Source organism: Pan paniscus, chromosome Y (genome assembly GCF_029289425.2).
Source record: "Pan paniscus chromosome Y, NHGRI_mPanPan1-v2.0_pri, whole genome shotgun sequence".
In the NCBI taxonomy this organism is placed as follows: Eukaryota; Metazoa; Chordata; class Mammalia; order Primates; family Hominidae; genus Pan; species Pan paniscus.
In genome coordinates this window covers 24,470,237-24,490,004 of record NC_073273.2, presented here as the reverse complement: position 1 = coordinate 24,490,004, position 19,768 = coordinate 24,470,237, and the positions used below count along the sequence as shown (strand labels likewise).

General features: G+C 41.6%; 1 pseudogene; it reads right to left on the bottom strand.

Annotated features, from left to right (window-relative positions):
- Window positions 1-1,196: 1,196 nt before the first annotated feature.
- On the bottom strand, window positions 1,197-2,139 carry LOC134729859 (keratin, type I cytoskeletal 18-like; annotated as a pseudogene).
- Between the last annotated feature and the right edge of the window lie 17,629 nt (window positions 2,140-19,768).

Sequence of the window (19,768 nt, the reverse complement as noted above, 5' to 3'; positions counted from 1 at the left end):
GTCTAAGTTCACTGCATAGAAAAACTTATCATTAGTGTTTCCATTTACTTTCCTCAACATCTATCTGAATGATAGTATAATTTATTTCTAATTGCTTATTATATTGTAGTGTTCCACAGCATATTTTACAATATTCATGTTTTTCCCATATGTAAAAATGTAAGGCTTTTCTTTGCTTTTATAAAAATAAATTATTGGCCAGTGCTGTGTCTCATGCTTGTAATCCCAGCACTTTAAGAGGCCGAGATGGGTGGATCACAAGATCAGGAGTTCAACACCAGCCTGGCCAACATGGTGAAATCCCGTTTCTACTAAAACTACAAAAAATATAGCCGGCCAGGTGCGGTGGCTCAAGCCTGTAATCCCAGCACTTTGGGAGGCCGAGACAGGTGGATCACAAGGTCAGAAGATCTAGACCTTCCTGGCTAACATGATGAAACCCCATCTTTACTAAAAATACACAAAAACTTGCCAGGCGTGGTGGTGGGCACCTGTAGTCCCAGCTACTCAGGAGGCTGAGGCAGGAGAATGGCGTGAACCCAGGAGGCGGAGGTTGCAGTGAGCCGAGGTCTCGCCACTACACTCCAGCCTGGGTGACAGAGCGAGACTCCGTCTCAAAAAATTAAATAAATAAATAAATAAATAAATAAATAAATAAATAAATAATAGCCTTTGCATTTGTATAAAAAGAGGAGTAATATATTAAGAATATAATAAAAAGTGTCTCTAATATCATTGAAATCTCTATTAAAATTTTCTTCTAAATGCTCTTTATGGGAGATTATAATGTATTTGTTGTGCAATTTTGTTACTCTAACCATATGCTAATAATTCAAAATCTGATCTTTCTGGGTGCCCAGTTATGGTTGAACATGCTAGTTACCTAGAAAGAGTCTTCTTCCGTTGTATGCTTTGTTTATTCAGTATTTCACAGGTTAATGTTTATTTAATTTTATTTTCTAATATTATATATTCTTCTATTTCCTTGTTAGGATAGGCTGCCTTACATCATTTGTGTTTTTAGATTCTGCCTATATATTATAATTTTGCACGACTATATTCAACTGTGTACAGTTTCAAAGAGTGTAGAAAATAAGTCAAATGTGAATCAACCATATGTCTATTGCCAACATAATTCTCTGTTCATCTGCCTGTATAAACTTTACTCATACTTTATTTATGACTTGTGTATTTGTTTTATTAGTTGGTGGTCAATTACTTTTTTAATCCTCTCTGGGTGCGTAGTTGTGGAAATTGTCTTAATTTCCACTTCTATGTATTAATGATTCTATATTACTTTTGTGTGAAGGAAACACTTCTGTGATTTGAAGGTAATTTTTTTGACCTCTGAACTTTTTACTGGCCTCCTGCTCCCCAAAGGGACCTTGCTTCTGCTGGCTCAGCACCTCAAAACGTCGGTGTTACTGGTCTCAGACACCACTTTGCCGTCCATTATCCTGCAGGGGTGTTCTTTTGGATGTTTTTCAGGTATTTGTTGCTGTCCAGAGCATCGCCAAGATTGAAGTTCTCCCCGTCTTCTAGCAGGCGGCAGTAGGTGGCAATCTCAGCCTCCAGCTCGACCTTGATGTTCCACAGGTCCTCGTGCTCTTGGGCCTGGTGCCTCTCTTCCCGGGTTTGGGTCAGCTCTGACTCCAGGTGCAGCAGGATCCTGTTGAGCTCCTCCATCTGCATCTACCTCCCTCAGGCTGTTCTCCAAGGTGGCCTTCAGATATCTCATTGAGTCCAGGTCTATATCCAAGGACTGGACTGTACATCTCAGCTCCCTGAGCATCCTCTCGGCAGCTCCGATCTCAGTGGACTGCATGGTGAATACTGTGGTGCTCTCCTCAGTCTGCCGGCACCAGTACTTGTCCAGCTCCTCTCGGTTGTTCTCAGCCATCTCGTCATATTGGGCCTGGATGCCTGCCATGATCTTGCCAAGGTCCTGAGACTTGGGGACATCTACCTCCATGGTCAACCAAGAGCTGGAAATCAGGTATTATAAACCTTTAACTTCCTCCTCATGATTCTTCATGAGGAGCAGCTCTTCCTTGAGGGCCTCCATCTCTGTCTCCAGCAGAGGCTGAGTGATACTGGTGTTATCAGTAATGTCGCTCTCCACAAACTGGCATATGGCCAGCTCTGTCTCACACTTCAAAGTCATCAGCAGCAAAATGATCATTCTCAGTCTGCAGGATGATGCAGGCACTGTCTGCAGAATTGGCAAAGATTTTTTTATTAGTCTAGTTTTCTGTCCTTATGCCAGTAACAAACGATTTTGATTACTGTAGATTTCTAACATGTCTTGAAATCAGGAATTGTAATGCTTCCAACTTTCTTTATGTGGTCCCCTGAAATTCCGTATACTTTGGGGAGTCACATTCTCTGTTTCTGTCAAAAATAATCTTAAGAATTTCATAGGGATTGTATTAAATCTGTAGCTCACCTTGGGTGTTATAGACACGTTCAAAATACTAAATTTTCTAACTCTTGAACAAAAACATGTTGAAGAGTAAATTGTTTAATTTTCATGTATTTGTGAATTTTATGAATTTTCTTCTGTTATTGATTTCTAGTTTTAATCCATTTTGGTCAGAAATTATAGTCTGTAACCTTCAGTTTTTATTATACTTTAAGTTCTAGGGTACATGTGCGGAACGTACAGGTTTGTTACATAGGTATACATGTGCCATGTTGGTTTGCTGCACCCATCAACTCATCATTTACATTAAGTGTTTCTCCTAATGCTATCCCTTTCCTAGCCCCCCACCTCCAAACAGGCACTAGCATTTGATGTTCCCTGCCCTGTGTTCATGTGTTCTCATTGTTCAACTCCTACCTATGAGTGAAAACATACAGTGTTTGTTTTTCTGTCCTTGTGATAGTTTGCTGAGAAGGATGGTTTCCAGCTTCATCCATGTCCCTGCAAATGACATGAATTCATCCTTTTTTAAGGCTGCGTAGTATTCCATGGTGTATATGTGCCACAGTTTCTTAATCCAGTCTATCACTGATGTACATTTGGGTTGGTTCCAAGACTTTGCTCTTGTGAACAGTGCCACAATAAACATACGTGTGCAAGTGTCTTTATAGTAGCATGATTTATAATCCTTTGGATATATACCCAGTAATGGGATTGCTGGGTCAAATGGTATTTCTGGTTGTAGATACTTGAGGAATTGCCACACTGTCTTCCACAGTGGTTGAACTAATTTACACGCCCACCCACAGTGTAAAAGCATTTTATTTCTCCACATCCTCTCCAGCATCTGTTGTTTTCTGACATTTTAGTGATCCCCATTCTAACTGGTGTAAGATGGTATCTCATTGTGGTTTTCATTTGCATTTCTCTGATGACAGTGACGATGCACAATTTTTCATGTCTGCTGGTTACATAAATGTCTTCTTTTGAGAAGTGTCTGTTCATATTCTTTGCCCACCTTTTAATGGGATTGCTCATTTTTTCTTGTAAATTTGTTTAAGTTCTTTGTAAATTCTGGATGTGAGTCCTTTGTCAGATAGGTAGATTGCAAAAATTTTCTTCTATTCTGTAGGTTGCCTGTTCGCTCTGATGATAGTTTCGTTTGCTGTGTAGAAGCTTTTAAGTTTAATTAGATTTCATTTGTCTATTTTGGCTTTTGTTGCCATTGTTTTTGGTGTTTTAGTCATGAAGTCTTTGCCCATGCCTATGTCCTGAATGGTATTTCCTAGGTTTTCTTTTAGGTTTTTATGGTTTTAGGTCTTTATGGTTTTAGGTCTTACATTTAAGTCTTTAACCCTTCTTGAGTCAATTTTTGTATAGGGTGTAAGGAAGAAATCCAATTTCAGTTTTCTGCATATGGCTCGCCAATTTGTCCAGCAACATTTATTAAATAAGGAATGCTTTCCTCACTGCTCGTTTTTGTCACATTTTTCAAATATCCAAAGGTTGTAGATGTGTGGTGGTATTTCTGAGGCCTCTGTTTTTTTCCATTGGTCTATATATCTGTTTTGGTACCAGTACCATGCTGTTTTGGTTACTGTAGACCTGTAGTATAGATTGAAGTCAGGTAGCATGATACCTCCAGATTTTCTCTTTTGGCTTAGGATTTTCTTGCCTATGCAGGCTGTCTTTTGGTTCCATATGAACTTCAAAGTAGTTTTTTCCAATTCTGTGAAGAAAGTCAGTGGTAGCTTGATGGGGATAGCATTGAATCTATAAGTTATCTTGGGCAGCATGGCCATTTTCATGACATTGATTCTTCCTTTCCAGGAGCATGGAATGTTCTTCCATTTGTTTGTGTCCACTTTTATTTCATCAAGCAGTGGTTTGTAGTTCTCCTTGAAGAGGTCCTTCACATCCCTTGTAAGTTGGATTCCTAGGTATTTTATTCTGTTTGTAGCAATTGTTGAGTGGGAGTTCATTCATGATTTGGCTCTCTGTTTGTCTGTTGTTGGTGTATAGAAATACTTGTGATTTTTGCACATTATTTTGTATCCTGAGACTTTGCTGAAGTTGCTTATCAGCTTAAGGAGATTTTGGGCTGAGACGATGGGGTTTTCTAAATATACAATCATGTCATCTGCAAACAGAGACAATTTGGCTTTCTCCTTTTTCTAATTGAACGTCCTTTATTTCTTTCTCTTTGCTGATGGCCCTGGCCAGAACTTCCAATACTATGTTGAGTGGGAGTGGAGAGAGAGGGCATCGTTTTCTTGTGCTGGTTTTCAAAGGGAATGCTTCCAGGTTTTGCCCATTCTGCATGACATTGGCTGTGGGTTTGTCATAAATAGCTCTTATTATTTTCAGATATGTTCCATCAACACCTAGTTTATTTAGAGTTTTTATCATGAAAGGCTGTTGAGTTTTGTTGAAGGCCTTTTCTGCATCTATTGAGATAGTCATGAGATTTTTGTCTTTGGTTCTGTTTATGTGATGAATTATGTTTATTGATTTGCATATGCTGAACTAGCCTTGCATCCCAGGGATGAAGCTGACTTGATTGTGGTGGACAAGCTTTTTGATGTGCTGCTGGATTTGGTTTGCCAGCATTTTATTGAGGATGTTCGCATCGATGTTCATCAGGGATATTGTTTTTTTGTTGTGCCTCTGCCAGGCTTTTGTATCAGGATGATGCTGGCCTCATAAAATGAGTTAGGGAAGATTCCCTCTTTTTCTATTGATTCGAATAGTTTCAGAAGGGATGGTACCAGCTCCTCTCTGCATCTCTGGTAGAAATCTGTTGGGAATTCGTCTGGTCCTGGACTTTTTTTAGTTGGTAAGCTATTAATTATTGCCTCAATTTCAGAACCTGCTATTGGTCTATTCATAGCAATAGCTAATAATTCTTCCTTATTTAGTCTTGGGGTGGGGGTGTATGTTTCCAGGAATTTATCAATTTCTTCTAGGTTTTCCAGTTTATTTCCGTAGAGGTGTGTATACTATTCTCTGATGGTAGTTTGTATTTCTGCGGGTTTGGTGGTGATATCCCTTTGTCGTTTATTACTGCGTCTATTTGATTCTTCTCTCTTTTCTTCTTTATTAGTCTTACTAGCGGTCTGTCTATTTTGTTAATCTTTTCAAAAAACCAGCTCCTGGGTTGATTGATTTTTTGAAGGGTTTTCTGTAACGTGCAATTTTTTTTTAATTCTGTTAAGAATTTTTTTTTTGCCTAATATTTATTTTTAGGACAATGTTTTATGAGCTTTTGACAAGACTGTGAGTTTTGTTGTTGTGTAGAGGGGTCTCTATGCATCTGTTAAATCTAACTGCTTTATAGTATTTTCATGTCCTCTGTTTTCTTTTTAATATTCTATCTGGCTTTATTATTAATTACAGAACTGGTGTATTAAAATATTGTTCTCAGTATATTGCAGTTTTTTGTTTATGTTCTGACAAAATGTTGTTGGTTTATTTTTAAAATCCTCATGTGAGGTGCATATATATGTGTGTGTATACATAATTAGATAAATACAATTATATAAATGTATATAATTGTCCTAGGTTTCCAGTGAATAAACTCTTTTATTAGTTTGTCCTTTGTTTTCTTTGACAGTTTTAACTTACAGTATATTTTATAAACTAAGACAGTCATTTAAAAAGTATTTTGCATAATGTAATTGTGACATTGTCTTCATTTGTTTACGATTTGCATAAAATTGTTTTGATGCATCTTGCCACTTTTAGTCTGTTTTTGTTACTATATAGTATGATGGCTCATATCTGTCATCCAAGCATTTTAGGGGATTGAGGTAGGAGGTTCACTTGAGGCCAGAAGTTTGAGACCAACCTGGGAAACACAGCAATGCCATGCCTCTAAAATAAACAAATCAATAAATAAATTGAGCACCCTGTAGACAGATGTAGTTAGATTTTATTTTATTTTTTATCTCTGTACTCAATTTATGACTTTTGGTTGAGAATTTTAGTTTGTGAGTAGCTACATAATTTCCTGCATTTGAAGGAATTACTTTTGACACTTTGTGGAGTAAAAGTTAAATATTAAATTTGAACTCAATTGAACATGGACTCAAACAATGTTCACCAAGTCCCAGAACAGGTTGTGTGAGCCCCTTGAAGGCTTCATCCGGCTCTGTTTCAGATAAATTTCTATTTCAATTTATTCCTATATGTTAGTTATTGAAAAACAATAGATAATCAAAAAAACAAGTTGACCTTTTTGTGTTCCTTGAGCCCAGTCGTGAAGGGCCCTCCTGACTGGACTTCATGCCAAATAACTCATTACAAAAAGAGCTAGGGTTCCAGACTGCGCCAAAGCTTCATGAGATCTCTCCTCGTCTGTGCACGGATGAGTGGCCAATCTGGAGCCCAGGCTGTTGCTTCACAGTCTGGTAGTGAATCCTCCATAGTTTGGTGAGTGTAAATATATATATTTTATATATATATATATATATATATACACACACACACACTATATATATATAATATATATACACTATATATATAATATATATACACACAATATATATAATATATACACTATATATATAATATATATACACTATATATATTATATATACACTATATGTATAATATATATACACTATATATTATATATACACTATATATATAATATATATACACTATAAATAATATATATACAGTATATATAATATATATACACTATAGCTATAATATATATACACTATAGCTATAATATATATACACTATATAATATATATTCACTATATATTATATATACACTATATATAATATATATACACTATATTTAAAATATATATACACTATATATAATGTATATATACACTATATATATATAATATATATACTTTCCCTTCTCCCCTTCCCACTGCAACTTGCTTATATATTTGCTTATTATATCTGCATTGCCTTTTAAGTGGGATAAAGTTTGTTTACCCTTAAAGCTATTGTGTGTGTGTGTGTTTTTTCTTCTCCCTTTGGGTGTTTCCCGCACAGTACATTTTTGGCGTCATGAACAGGATTCAAAAGCAAAAGCGTGCCATTTTTTTGGCAGCAGAAACCAGACAGGGAGCTCAGGAACTTCCCATGTATTCAGATGGAAACTCCTCCAGTTCTTCCCCTTGGCCTTTGACTGGTCCAAGGGAACTGGCCTTTGTGAAAATTGGGAATCTATATTAGTGCATTTTGAATCATTGGCTGTGCGTGAGGTGCGGCAGGGAATCCCAGTTGGTAATTGGAATGCTGAGGGAATTTCCCAGCATTGATGATGCTTGCTTACGGCTTATGAGTTAAAGTGTCAATATAGGGACTGGTTGCTACAAGAGAAATGTAAGCTGGAAAAGGAAAATTTTAATCTGACTTCCAGACTGGCCCTGGCCCCATGCCAGGCCTATGTCTTGACTGATCAGGCTCAAAGCTACCAGCCTATTGCAGAAAAAGCAGCTGTCCCAGTGGCCCGGTCAGGGTAAAACTGAAGAACTAGTCAGTTTTCAGGGCTTGGAGAGGGTAAAAACCCAAATCCTGTCTCAAGGATGGGAAGTTAACTCTAGTAAAATTCAATGGCCTGCACAAACTGTAAAGTTCTTGGCATCCTATGGAATGCAGGGAAACGGTCCATTTTACCAAAGGCTAAGGCTAAAATACTAGAATTTGCAGCCCTACCACTGAAAAGGAGGTCCAAAATTGTAGTGGCTTGCTTGGATTCTGGAGACATCATATTCCCCACTTGGGTAACATTTTACAACCTCTGCAGGCAGTCACTTGAAAATGCTATGAATTTCACTGGAGACAGAAAGACAGCCTGGCTTTTCAGTAAGCCAGACAAGCGGAGCAACTGGCCCTGGATCTATGGCCCTTATAGGATGGGTCAACAGAACTGCAAGTAACTGTCCTAGATCAACATGCTTATTGGAGCCTTAGGTAGAAACAAGATGGGAAGAAGATACCTTTGGGGTTTTAGACCCAGAAGCTGCCAGAGGCTGGCAAAGCTTATATTCTCTTTGAGAAGCTGTTGTTGGCCTGCTACTGGGCTTCACAGGAAACAGAACACCTTTGTTTCAATCATGATGTTCTTATGAGGCCCCAAATTCCTATTATGACTTGGGTCATGAGCTCCCTCAAAACTCACTGGATAGGGTACACTCAAGAAAGTAAATGGAAATGGTACATAAAAGACCAGGCTAAGCTGGAACCAAAACATGTATCATTTTTACATGAGGATGTGCAAAACTTGCCAGCTCAGCAAACAACTGAGCAAGTCCTGCAGATAGGGAAGGAAACCTTCCTTGCCCAATGGGGCAAATCCTTTAAAGTACTAAGTCCAGAGGATCAGAAACACGCTTGGTTACTGATGGTCCCACCAAATACATTGATGGTACTCGATGCTGGGAGGCTGTGGTTTATAATCCTGTTAAAAACATAAACATTTCTGATGAAGGGAGGGGTGTGAGCAGCCAGCTGGCTGAACTAGAAGCCATCCCCTGAGCTATTTAGGAGGAGGCCAGAGCGATTTGTTGCCTGTATACCGACTGTTAGTCAGCAGAAAATTGTCTTACTACCTAGTTGCCCAAATGACCATGAAATAAATGGTGAATTACAAATAAAGAGGTTTGGAGAAAACAATATTGGAAGATACCTGAATCCTGATGCACACTACCATTATTGCTGTTTTCCATACTGATGCTCATGCATCTCTGCTTTCTCTTGACAGACTAAACAGCAGGCAGATCGACAGGCGAAAATTTCCAGCATAAATGCAAACTTGAATGTGGGTGAATGTATTACAACACGTTCAAGCCTGGCAATGAGACACATTATAATGTATGGTGGTATAACTGATAATGATTACCGGGAAGAGTTATAGTTCACTTTACACAATACCACTCCACATTCTTTTGTTACAAGACCGCAGATGCAGGTTGCTCAATTGTCATTGGTACCTGGTACCTTGTTAACAATTAACCCCTGAGGAAATCTCTGCCTCAACAGAGGCTACGTACAGAACTGGGAAATTCAGATCCACTGGTATAGGTAGCTTAAATCCTGGAGCCAAAATATGGATACAGCCTCCATCAGAACCCGCCCCTAAGGCTGGTGACCTTGTAGCTATGGGAGCAGAAAATAAAGAGGTAGTACAATTTCCTAAAAATGAAAAACAATATCATGTTCCCCTTCATTTTTGTTGTTACAGAGAATAACCTGTCTGCTAGTATTCAGCACCTGGGTCATCTTGTCTGAGGCTGAGAATGAGTTCATCAACTGGGCAGCAACCACTGCAACAGAAGCCAACTGCAGTCAATGCTGGCTATGCATCGAATTGACAGAGGCCACAGGAAATGGACTACCTTGGAGAGTTGTCCTTGCCAATATTTCTGAATGGCTCTGTCACTACCAATGGGGCCAAAACAACAACACTTGCAATCCAACCTGGACTTCTTTGCTACTTTAATAACATCTTAATGCACTATAATTATAGTATAACCATTACTGTCCCCTGGGGGGCCCTCTGGGTATGCAGACACTATGGGTGGCTGTACCTGCCCCCATGTTGGATGGGGAGATTCACTTGGGGGTGCCATTAATTCCGTTCAGCATCTGGGATAATATTCCCCTCCCCAGTAATTTAGATGCTTACGAAGAGAGCTGGTTATGAACGTGCCAGACTCCCTGGTGGTGGAAACTTATCACAATATTCTCCCTTGCCCCTGGTACAATCCTGCTTCAGCAACAAATTAAAATATTAAGTCTACATGTAGAAAAAGCGCCTAAGATAGTAGCACTAGACTTCTGTTGTTATCAGAAGAATTTGCTCAGCTGTGTACTGTTGTGTTGCAAAATCGAATGGCATTAGGTATGCTTACAGCAGCCTAAGGAGGGCTTTGAACCTTGCTGCATACTGAATGTTGTGTGTATATCCCTGACAAGTCTCACAATATTACTCTCCTTGACCAAGACATGCAAGGACAAGTAAAACAGTGAGAATCTAACCGTCAGGACCCCATCATGGACTGGCTGTCAAACCGGCATTGGCGTTGGCCGTGGTGGGTGTGGTTTCTATTAATTGTGCTTTTAATTCTCCTCTGCTTTATCTGTAATCTATACCAGTTGTGCCTTCCCTGTATATCGGTAAAAATATTTTCCTGTGATTCAGTGTCAAATTGAGGCTGAATGAGGAGGAAAAGTTAAATATTAAATTTGAACTCAATGAACACGGACAGAAACAATGGTCACTAAGTCCTGGAACAGGTTGTGTGAACCCCTAGTGGAATTCATCCAGCACTGTTACTGAGAAATAGTTATTGAGAAACAACAGACAATCACAAAGACAAGTTGGCCTTTTCATTTTCCTTGAGTCCAGTCACGAAGGGCCCTTGTGAGTGGGCCTCATGTCGAACAAATCGTTACAAAAAAAGCCAAGGTCCCAGACTGTGCTGAAGCTTAATGAGACCTCTACTTGTCTGTGCAGGGGTGGGTGGCTGGCTCTGGAGCCCAGGCTGATGCTTTCCTATAGGCAAAGCCCAGGGAAGTGAGGAGAGTGACATCAAATAGTTGATGAGTCAAGAGATATGTCACAGACACTCCTGTATGCAGGGTCCAGACAGGAAACTTACATCGTTTTGGTGCTGAGCCCAGCAATATGTTACAATGTCTTCTGAGGGAAGAACCAAGGCAAAAAACTAATGTCCCTTTGGTGTTAAGCCCAGTGATATGTCACAATTTCCACTGCAGGAAGAACCTCGGCAGGAGAGAATAGTTACATCAGCTAGATGGGGCCCCCATTGATATGTCACAATCCCCACTTGAGCAGGAATCAGTCAGCAGAAGAAAGTCACATCACCTGAGTGATGGGTGCAGAGATAAGTCACAGTGTCCACTGTAGGCAGAGCCCAGGCAGGAGAGCTGCATAACCTGGGTGTTGGATCAGGCAATGTGGCTTATTTGGTAGGGCCCTGGCAGAAAAATTACAAAACATGGGTGCAGCACCAAGTATATGTTATAATGTCCCCTGCGAGCAGCACCAAGGCAGGAGAGGAGACTCGCATCACTTGGTTGCTAGGACAAGTAATCTGTTACAATCTTGTTAGTAGGCAGGGTGCACGCACTTTTTCTAGGTGGTGAATGCAGAGAGATGTCACAAGGTCCCCTGTGAACAGGGCTCAGGCAGTAGCCATCAATTCCCTAGGTATTATGCCCAGCAGTATGTCACAATATCTAAAATATGCAGCGCCCAGGCAAAAGAGGAGAGTCACATCATGTGGGTGCTTGTGTCCCATTGGTTTGTCACAATCTCTCTTTTTGACGGGACCCAGGCAGAAGAGGAGGGTCATAGGTGCTGGGTTCAATAATGTCACAATTTTATATATGGGCTGGGCTAGGCAGAAGAGTCAAGTCCCTCAGGAGCTGGGCCGAGATATATTTCACAGTTACACCTCCAGGAAAGTCCAGGGTTGAGACTGACAACCCTTCACATGTCCCATATCTAGGTGTGAGAGCAAACACATTCTGTATGTTGGGTCTAAATATACAAGTCACAGTCTCAATGGTGCGCTGGATCTGTGCATGGCAGCTTCAGTCTTTCCTAAGGACTGTGGCCCCTTAATGGAGTCACAGCCTCACGTGTTTACTGAATGTTAGTTTTAGAGTCGCTAACTCAAACCTGGATCGCATCCACTTATGAGAGTCAATTTTTCATCTTTCAACTGCCTCTCGGTGTGAGATTCGGAACCTCAACAGTGGGCTGTGTTCATGTGAAAAGATGACAGTTTTTACTCTCGGCTCAGAGTAGATATGAGTGTCACAATCTACCTTTGTTCTGGGCCCTGTCAGGACACTCTCTTCACCACATGAAGTCTTTATAGAGTCTGCATGAATATAACAATCCTCTCTGAAACCTTAAGCAGGCACGGACCCCTCCTTGTACCTTTAGCTTTAAGCCCTGGTATGACAGTCAACATCTTTCTAATTGGCAAGTTCCAAGTAAGAGTTCTTAACTGCCTATGAGCTGTGTTTAAAAATAAGTCACCATCCCACCTGTGGCTGGGTGTTCACATATGAAAGTCAGAATCCCCATTGTGGACTGTGTCTGCATGTGTAATTCAGGACCTCAAGAGTGGACTCTCTCCACGTGTGATAGAGACCATCCTGAATATTGGTGGGGTGTGCATCTGAGAAGCATAATCTCACCAGTGTGCTGAGCCCTGTGGTGACAATTTCTCTACCATAGTTTACACAATATGCATGACAGTGGTACTCCTCCATGTGACCTATCACTGGGTCTTGCACACAGGTGATGTGAGTCTCCTCTCCTGCCTTGGAATGCTCACAGGAGGCATTGGGACATACCACTTAACCCTATATTCAGGTTATGTGACTGTCTTTTCTGTGCTCTGTCCATGAGCTCTTGTGACATATTTCTGGGTCCAAAACACAGGTGACATAGCTCTCCTGTCTGAACTCTGCCTACAGAGGGCATGGTGGCATATCTCTGCACCAGTCACTAGATGATGTGACTCTATCTTCTGTCTAGTCTCTGCCTACAGGGTGAATTGTGACTTATCACCAGGCGCAGCATTTAGCTAATGTGACTCTTTGCTTTTTTTCAGGTTCTGCCCAAGGGGGAGATTGTGACATATCGATAGGTAAAACTCCAAAATGATTTTACTCTTTTATCTTGGCTCTGCCCTCAGAAGGCATTGGGATATATTGCTGAACAAGCACCAATGTAATGTGATTGTCCTACCTGAACCGTGCCCACAGAGAGCATAGTGACATATCTCTGAGCCCATGAACTATTTGATATGGCTCTATTCCCTTACCTGGGTTTTGCCCATAGAAAGATTGTGATGTATTTTTTGGTCCAGTGCTTAAATGATGTGATTCTCCTCTCCAGCCTGACACATGCCCACGGAAGTAAGAGTGACATCTCTGGGCCTAGCCCACAGGTGATGTGACTCTTATCCCTTGTTTCTTGTTTCTTGTTTCTGCCCAGGGGAGTCATTGTGATGTATCTCTGAGACTATTATTAGAATGATATGACTCTCCTGTTTTTACTGAGACCTGTCCACAGTGAGGATGATGACATATCACTTAGGCCAGCACATATGTGATGTGACTCTCTTCTCATGCATATGCCCTGCCTCCTGGGGTAATTGTGACATATAACTGGGCCCCTTCCCTAGGTTGTGCAACATATCCCTGTGATAATACTCTTTGTACCATTTAAGGGCTTTATATAATATAAGAGAGAGTGGTATTCCCCTCAGACCTTCATACAAAAGGAAAACTTAGGACCTACCTGTTTTCCAAAGCCTCACTATGAAAAACAATGTTTCTCTTAGTGGCAGGTTTGAGGTATGAGAGTCATTACACCTGTGAGCTGGCCAAGATATATTTTTCAATCTCTCCTCTGGGTAGGGAGGTAGCAGGAGAGTCACATCACCTGGATGCTTGGCCAGAGATTTGTCAATATCTTCCCTGATGGCAGGGACCAGGTAGGAGAGTCACATACCTAAGGCTGGGCCAGGGATATGTAACAATGTTTTCTGAGGTCAGAGGTTAGGAAGGGAGTCCCATCACTTGTGTGCTCACCAGGGATATGTTACAATCCCCTCCTGAAATCAGAGTATATGCAGCAGAGACAAATCACCTGAATATTGAGCTCAGTGATATGTCACTACACTCCCTGTGGGCAAGGCCATAGCAGGAGAGACACATCACGTGATTACCGATTACTGGGCCCAGTGATATGTCAGAATCTTTCCTGTGGGCAAGGTGCAGGCAGAAAGGAGAGTCACATCATCTGGTGTTGGAAGCAGAAATAGGCTACAAGGCTCACTGTGGACAGAGTTTGGGCAGGAGCCTCTAATCTCCTAGGTGTTAAGTTCAGTGATACGTTACAATGCTCCCTGTGGGCAGCATGAAGGCAAGAGAATAGAGCCACATCACCTACGTTCTAGGTCCAATGATATGTCCCAATTTTATTTGTGATCTGGGCTTAAACAGAAGAGTCTAATCACTCAGGTGCTGGACAAAAGTGTATATTTGTCACAATGCCACCTGGAGGAAGGTCCAGATATGGGATTAATCCTGCACATATTCTGGTTTTAGGCACGAGAGTGAACACCTTTTGTATGTTTGATCTAAGTACACAAGTCACTATCTCAATAGTGGACTAAACTTGTGCGTGGCAACCCTATTTTCTCTTGCAGACTTTGTCCCCTAATTGAAATCACAGCTTCCCAGGTGTGCTGACTCATGATCTCAGAGTCATCAACACATCTGTGACTCTCACATATGAGAGTCAATTTTTCAACTTTTGAAACTGCCTTCGGGTGTGGGATTCAGAGCCTCAAAAGCGAACTATGATCATGTGAAAGAACGACAATTTTTAATGTTGGCTGGGTGTGCATCCCAATGTCATTATATTACTGTGTGCTGAGCCCTATTAGGACTATCTGTGTTGCACCTGAGGGCTTTATATGTTATGCATGACAGTCTCAATTCTTTCAGAGATTTTCATGCTGACATGGACCCATGATCATACCTATGGCCCTAAGCCAATATATGAGTCAACACCTTTACAATTGGCGGGGTCCAGATAAGACAATCATCAACTTTCTATGCGCTGGGTTTTTAACGAAGTTCCCATTCCAACTCTGGACAGATGATTACATATGAGAGTCACAGTTCCAACTATAAACTGATTCATGTGTGCAATTCAGGACCTCACCAGTGGGTTCTGTTTATATGTGAGGGTGAAAATCATAATGGTCAGGAGGGTGCAGGGTGTGCATACGAGAAACAAATTTCACCTGTGTGCTGGGCCCTGTGATAAGAATCTCTACCACCTGAGAGCTTTCTGTAATATGTGAGAGAGTGGATGATCCTAGCGTGGAGACCCATGTTTTTTTTTTCATTTCCCTAAGTGTAGCTAGGAGAAGCAGTATCTCTCCTATTGGCTAGTTTGACATATGAAAGTCATCATTGCACCTGTGTGTTGTGTTCCAAGATATATGTCATAATTACACCTGCGTATAGGAAGAGAGCAGGAGGGTAAAATCTGTTGGACGCTGGGCCAGTGATATGTCACTTCCCTGAGAGCAGAGACCAGGCAACAGTCACATTATCTGAATGCTCAGGCATCAGTATGTTGCAATCCACTTCTCAAATTAGGACCCAGGCAGCAGAGACACATCACCTGCATGCTGGATCTAGCAATATGTCACCATCCTCTCTGTGGTCAGGATGCAGGCAGAAGAGTCACATCTTCTTGGTGATGAATGCAGAAATATGTTACAAGTTTCACTGTGCATAAGATAGAGGAATAAACCTTTTATTCCCTAAGTTTTGGGCCCAGGGATATGTCACAATACCCAAAGTATGCAAACCCAGGAAAAAGAGAACAATCACATCACCTTGGTGGTAGGGTCAGTGATATATCACAATGCCCTCTTTTGGAAGGGCCCAGATAAGAGTGGAGAGTCACATCGCCTAGGCAATGAATATAAAGGTATGTCATAATACCCCTGTTGGCAAGACTTATGCAGAAGAGTCACATCACCTATTTGTTCAACCCAGACATATGTTACCATATACCATGTATGCAGGGCCCGGGCAAGACAAAAGGATACATCACCTCAGTTTTGGCCCAGCAATATATCACAATACCTCCTAAGAGGAGGTAACAGACAGGAGAGTCACATCACCTAGGTCAGAGGAGCAGAGCTATATGGTAATGCCCTGTGTGTGTGGGCCCAAAAACAGAGGAGAGTTACATCACCTGAAGACTGTACCCAGCTATAAGTCACAATGATGCCTGTGGACAGCACCCAAGCATGAGAAGAGAGTACCATCATGTGGGTGCTGTGCCAGGCTGTATTTCAAAATCTCCATATTTCACAATATGGATAGGTTTCAGGGAGAAGAGGAGCATCACATTATCTAGTTGATGAGTCTAGAGATACGTCAAAATGACCCCTCTAGAGAGACCGGGATGCAGAATCATATGATCTGTGTGCTGGGTCTAGGAATAACCCACTCTCCCTTCTGTAAACATGGCCAAGGCAGAAGATGAGGGTCAAATCTGTTAGGTGATGGTGTGGAAAGATTTTACAAGGCTCCCTGTATGCAAGACCCAGGCAGGAGATTCCCTTCCCTCAGTTGCTGAGAACAGGAATATATCACAATGTGGGGCTCAAGCAGAAAACAAAAGAAACATCACCTATTTTCTGGGCTCAGAATTATGTCACAATCTCTCCTATGGGCAAAGCCTTTGTTAAAAAAGAAGAGTCTTGTCAAATAGTTGATGGGCCCAGAGATATGTCCCAATGCCTTATGTCACAAATTGCTGTAGGCAGGGTTCAGGCAGGAGACTCACTTGGGTGTTGGCCCCAATAATGTGTCACAGTGTTTTCTGCTTGTAGGGCAAAGTCAACAGAGTAATGTCACCGAGAAGTTGGACCCACCAATGTATTACAATCTCTTTCCAAACAATTCCTAAAAAACAAAAGAAGAGTAACATGAGCTAGGTGCTGGGCAAAGTGATATGTCACAATACTTTCTTTAAGCAGGGACTAGGCAGGAGAAGAAAATCACACCACACGGGTGATGGGCACAAAGATATTTCACAACATCCTCTTGGGCAAAACTCAGGAAGGAGAGGTAGATCATCTAGCTTTTGGATGCAGCAATATGTCAAAATGGCCATTGTGGACAGGGCACTGGCAGAAGAGTCACATAACCTGGATGTGGGTCCCAGCAATACATCACAACGCACCTGTGAGTAGCACTAATGCAAGACAGAAAACATACATTACCTAGGTGTAAGGCCAAGTGATATGTCCCAATGTCCCCTGTGGGCAGCACCAAGGCAGGAGATAAGAGTCACATCACCTAAGTGCTGGCTTCAGTGATATATCAGAATCCCATCTGTGAGCTGGACACAGGAAACATCTAAAACACTCTGGAGCTGGGCAGAGATGTATGTCACAATCCCACCTGCAGAAAGCGACAGGGATGACATGAACAACTTCACACATGTCCAGATTCCAAGTATGAGAATTTGTATGTGGGGCCTAAGTACGCCAGTCCCAATCTTAACAGTGAACTGGATTCATAAATAAGTCTTCTCTGGCTGAGAAGAATTTCTCCCCTTAGGAGAGTTACAGTCTCACAGATGTAATGAATTTTGGTTTGAGAGTCACCCACCTACCTGTGGACAAGATCCATATATGAGAGTCAATTTTCTTTCTTTCTTTCTTCTTTCTTTCTTTCTTTCTTTCTTTCTTTCTTTCTCTTTCTTTCTTCCTTTCTTTCTCTTTCTTTCTTCTTTCATTCTTTCTTTTCATTCATTCCTTTCTTTCTTTCTCTTTCTTTCTTCTTTCATTCTTTCTTTTCCTTTCTTTCTTTATCTTTCTTCTTTCATTCTCTTTCTTTTCATTCATTCATTCATTTCTTTCTTTCTTTCTCTTTCTTTCTTCTTTCATTCTTCTTTTCCTTTCTTTCTTCTTTCTTTCTTTCTTTCTTTCTTTCTTCCTTTCTTTTTCTTTCTTTCTTATTTCTTTTGGTCCCTTGAGATGCAGTCTCACTCTATCTCCAGGCCAGAGTGCAGTGGGGCGATCTCGGTTCTCTGCAACCTCTGCCTCCTGGGTTCAAGCAACTCTCCTGCCTCAGCTTCCCAAGTAGCTGGGATTACAGGTACATGCCACCACGCTCAGCTAATTTTTGTATTTTTAGTAGAGATAGGGTGGCCAGGCGCAGTGTCCCATGCCTGTAATCCCAGCACTTTGGGAGGTCAAGGTGGGTGGATCACCTGAGGTCAGGAGTTTGAGATCAGCCTAACCAATATGGTGAAACCCCGTCTCCACTAAAAATACAAAAATTAGCTGGGCATGGTGGCATAAGCCTGTAGTCCGTGCTACTCAGGAAGCTGAGAAAAGAGAATTGTTTGAGCCCGGGAGGCGGATGTTGCAGTAAGCCTAGATGGTGCCACTGCACTCCAGTCTGGGTGACAGAGCAAGACTCTGTCTCAAAATAATCATAATCATAATCATAATCATAATCATAATCATAATCATAAATAGTAGAGAGACGGGGTGTCACCATGTTGGCCAGGATGGTCTTGACCTCCTGACCTCATGATCCACCCACCTTGGCCTCCCAAAGTGCTGTGATTACAGGCGTGAGCCACTGCGCCCAGCCAGTTGTGCCCATTTTTGAGGATGGTAACTTTTATTGTCACCAGAGTGTGCATGAGTGTTACAATTTCACCTGTTTGCTGGGCCCTGTTAGGACACTATGTACCTCCTGTGGGCCTTGTACAGTATGCATTAAACATAATCCACTCTGAGGTCTTCGTGCTGATATGAACTTATGATTGTACCTGTGGCCATAAGCCCAGGTATGAGAGTCAACATCTCTCCAGCTGGATGGATCCAGATAAGAGGATCTTTACTTGGCCATAAACTGGGTTCAGAAATAAGTCACTATCCCAACTGTGATCGGATGTTCACATATGATAGTTACAGTTCCAACTGTGGACTGATTCAGGTATGAGATTTAGGACCTCCACAATCACCTCTGTTCCTGTGTAAGAATGACAATTCAGATGATTGGTGGGTGTGCACACAGAGAACACAATCTCACCTGTGTTCTGGACCCTGTGATGACACTGTACCATCTGAGTGCTTTATATGATATGCAAGAGTGTTTATTTTCTCTGACCTTCACAGTAAGAGAAGACCCATAATTTTGCAAGTTTTGTTAAGCCTGGCTATGAGAGAAAGTTTCTCTCCTATTGGTTGGTTTAAGGTATGAATGTCATCATCACATCTACGTGCTAAGCCAAAATATATGTAACAACTTCACATTTGGGTAGTCACGAAGCACGAGAGTCTCATCACCTGGGTCTGTGTCAGGGATATGTCACAGTCTCCCCTGAGGACAGGGACAAGGCAAGAGAGTCACATCCCTAGGTGTTCTGCCAGGGATATGTTCTTGCTCCCTCCTGAAAGCACGACACATGCAGCAGAGTCACCTCACCTGGGTTCTGGGCCCAGCGATATGTCACAATTTTCCCTGTGAACAAGGCACAGGCAGGAGAAACACATCACCTGTTTGCTGGGCCCAGAAGTATGCTACAATTTTTCTTGTGATTAGGGCTCAGGCAGAAATGAGAGGGATCACATTTTCTAGGTGATAAATGCAGAGCAATGTCACAAGGCCCCCAGTAGTCAGGGCCTTGGCAGAAGCTTCCTATTGTCTAGGCTATTGGCCCAGTGATACATCACAATAGCTAAATTATGCGGGGCCGAAGGCAAAGAGGAGGGT